The 3,025-nt window shown below is 45.4% G+C and overlaps 1 protein-coding gene across 8 annotated transcripts in view; it reads left to right on the top strand.

The window, feature by feature from the left end:
- RUNX1T1 (RUNX1 partner transcriptional co-repressor 1) overlaps window positions 1–440 on the top strand; it is a 116,474-nt gene extending 116,034 nt beyond the window's left edge. For all 8 annotated transcript variants that reach the window (XM_058832095.1, XM_058832088.1, XM_058832091.1 and 5 more), the window contains one exon: window positions 1–440. This exon is cut by the window's left edge and continues 4,729 nt beyond it. The gene's annotated coding sequence lies outside the window, so the exon portion shown is untranslated.
- The last annotated feature ends 2,585 nt before the right edge of the window (window positions 441–3,025 follow it).

Raw genomic sequence — 3,025 nt, 5'->3', positions numbered from 1 at the left:
TAGCAGGAAGAGAACATCCTCAACGTGATTTCCATTTATATCCAGTGTTTGGTCCTAGTTCTGTGCTGTGGTCTGCTCCCAGGTACTTACTGTGAGTACACAGACATTGCTGATTGCATTCAAACATTGGTGCTTTGCCAGTGCAAACCATCCTTCCTGGGGTCCTGTAATTCTCTTGTTTCTTGTTGCAGACACATAGTATTTTTTAAGGCATGAAATCATTACCTTAACCACAAAAATATTTAAATTGGGATTTGATAGCATCATTCCCCACCTCCCTCCCAGAAGGGAAGAGAAAGTGTGAGCTTAGCAAAGCCTGTTCAATGAATCAACACCTTTTAGAATGATCTTTTTTCAGTTTGCATTTTTAGCAGAATTGTAGATATATCCAAATGTCCCTAAGACTCTTGATATGGAGCATCAGCTCTTCACCTTTTAAAGCAGAGGAGGTATTTTTTGTTCATTTTGCAAGTTGGTGTAAGGTAAAGAGGACGTGCAGCAGCATAAATAAATGCATCATGAGGACATGTGAAATGTGTTTTTATTTTTTTCATGTTAAAACACCAGCACTGAACTAAGCCCTCTTTTAAGGTTTCTGACAGCCTTCTAGTAATTTGATTAATTTCTCTTATCATCACTACAATCTGTATTCTTGTAAGCATTTTGTTTAGAGTTTCTGTTAAGACTGTTTTTGAGCAAGCCCGGCGTTTGTGAATGACCACCTGGAAGTTGGAAGCTCTCCTGTGCCTCAGCAGGGACCGTGGCTTTGGCTCTGGAAGGGGCCACTGCCAGGTGAGAGTTGATTTTTGACCCTTTCAGTTATACTGCCATTAAATGGCATTTAGAGTGGAAAGGGAATTTAAGCACAGGCTGGTTAGTTTTCAAACCATAGGCTTCAGAGAGCGGAAAATAATTGTCAGCCTATACCATGCATTGGGAAATGCTAACTACGAAGAGTGACAGGTTCTGCCCTTGGATTGATTTCTTCTGTGTGTGTTAAACTGCAGTGCCTGGCTTTGTAAGCTGAGGCACAGGTAAAATGTAGACTATTACCATTTTGACTCATTTCCCCCCCAAACTAACTAAGTACCCAATGTAAGTACCCAATTCTATGTTAACAGAGCAAACTCGGGAAGTGGTGTCAACCCTGATAATGCTGCTTTCCTCCGCCTTGGTGTGAGACATCAGCCAAAATCAGGGTGATTTGCTTCATATTTTGGGATCTTCAGAGAAGTGGTGGCAAATTTAAAATGTCTGTCAGAAGGAAAGCAAACTTGATAAGATTCAAGCTAAGAAGTAACGTATTTCTGCTTCCACTCCCTCTCTCTGAGGTGTACTAAGGAGGATTAGCTAACAGTGACAAGCTGACTGAAGAGCAGTCAACTCAGGGTTTGAGTTTGTACACCTTGCTGCAGCTGCTTTCCTCTTCCTGTAGCTCCCTTGTTTCTCCATCAGTTATTCCCACTCTCAGACTGTTGATTCATGTGGTGTATGTGCCATGTTTGGAGCTGAATGTTCTTATGTGTATTGGGCACAATAGTGGGAACAAGCAGTAACCCCTGAATCCCCGGGTTTTCCCTTACATGTTTTTAGTCTTAGCATGCAAGGTCAGTACCACTACTGAGCTTGAGAAAAACCAGAGACATTCTCTGCATTGTCCTTGACATGCAGCTGCCGTCTCAGACAGAGAGAGGCCATTTCTGGATGGGTCACCAATGGCAGTGGATTTTGCTGTTCCCCTCCTACAGCCAAAGAAATGCCCTGAGATGGAAGACAGAGCCAGCTGAGCACTGATCCTGTTCACTTCCTGCTCTCAGAAGGGTTTCCCCCCACTCCTTCCCATGTCTTCTCTTCACCAGTCTGGTTCACAGGACCTTGCTGTCTGACCCAGTCACCTCCAGATCAGCACATCTGCTCTGGCTGCTTCAACCCACGTAGCACTGCAGTGAACAGTTAAGAGTTGAATAGTTAAGGACTTTATTTCTGCACACCCCTTGCTCTGCTGTCCCTGTTTTCTGCCTCCCCCAACCCATTGCACCAGGAGGCTTGGTTTGGACGGAGAGAAGGAGCTGCTGAGGCAAGGGTGGCTGGAAGGAAGGTGAAGGTGCTGAGGCTCACTAGGTGGCTCTAAACTAAGCTGGGCCACATTGGGCTGCGTGAGAGACACCTGTGGTTTTTTCTTTGCTGTTTCTGCTCTTGCTTTGTCCTGCAAGTCTGAGCACTGTGCTGCCATTTTTTCCTGATAAAAAAGAGTTAACAGTGCTTCCACCTCTGCAAAAGCGTGTTGAGGCCACCAGAGAAAAGGGCAGTGCACAAGGTAAGTATTTATTCTAACAGCAGGACACCTATCTTGAGGGTACGTGAACGAAAGAGGCAAGATACAGCAGAGGAATGTAAACATGCTGGCTTTGAAGGCTAAGGCCATCTTGTTCAGTCTAGATCAAACACCAGCTTCTAGGCATGGGCATGAGCCCAAGAGCACACGAGGTGCATGCACAGTTCAGTGAGAACTGGTGTCCCTGGGCTGCACCAGACAGACACTAACAGCAAAGGAGGAATTAAACACTGGAGCGCACTGACAGAGTTATGTTTCCTTAGAAATCATTAAACCCAAAGGCAAGTTGTTTTATAAAGGAAACACCCTGTGTAAAGTGCAAGAGATGAGAAATGACAGGGAATTGGCTCCCAACCATACTATGAGCTTGGAAAAAGCAGCAGATGTAGACTTGTGCAATTTTCTAGCATGTAATTTGTTTTTACATTATGTACAACTTGAGGTAAAATGCACTGAGACCCTGTCCCACAGCTCATGTTAGACAGGCAGCATGGCTGTGTAGAGATGGTTACTAGCTCTCTCTCCATCCCGTAGAGCTGGCTCCTCTCAGGGGCAGTCAGTGTGTGGAGAACAAAGTGTGCTGAGACCTGGTTTTACCACTGTCTGCTCAGAGCCCTACAGCTTCTACAGGGCTGCAGCCTGCCTGGGCACACGGGCTGGGGAGAGCACACACATTCAAGCAGCACCATG

The sequence above is a fragment of the Poecile atricapillus genome, chromosome 2 (genome assembly GCF_030490865.1).
Source record: "Poecile atricapillus isolate bPoeAtr1 chromosome 2, bPoeAtr1.hap1, whole genome shotgun sequence".
NCBI lineage: Eukaryota > Metazoa > Chordata > Aves > Passeriformes > Paridae > Poecile > Poecile atricapillus.
The sequence above is the reverse complement of the archived record's forward strand: the minus strand, read 5'-3'. Positions and strand labels throughout refer to the sequence as shown.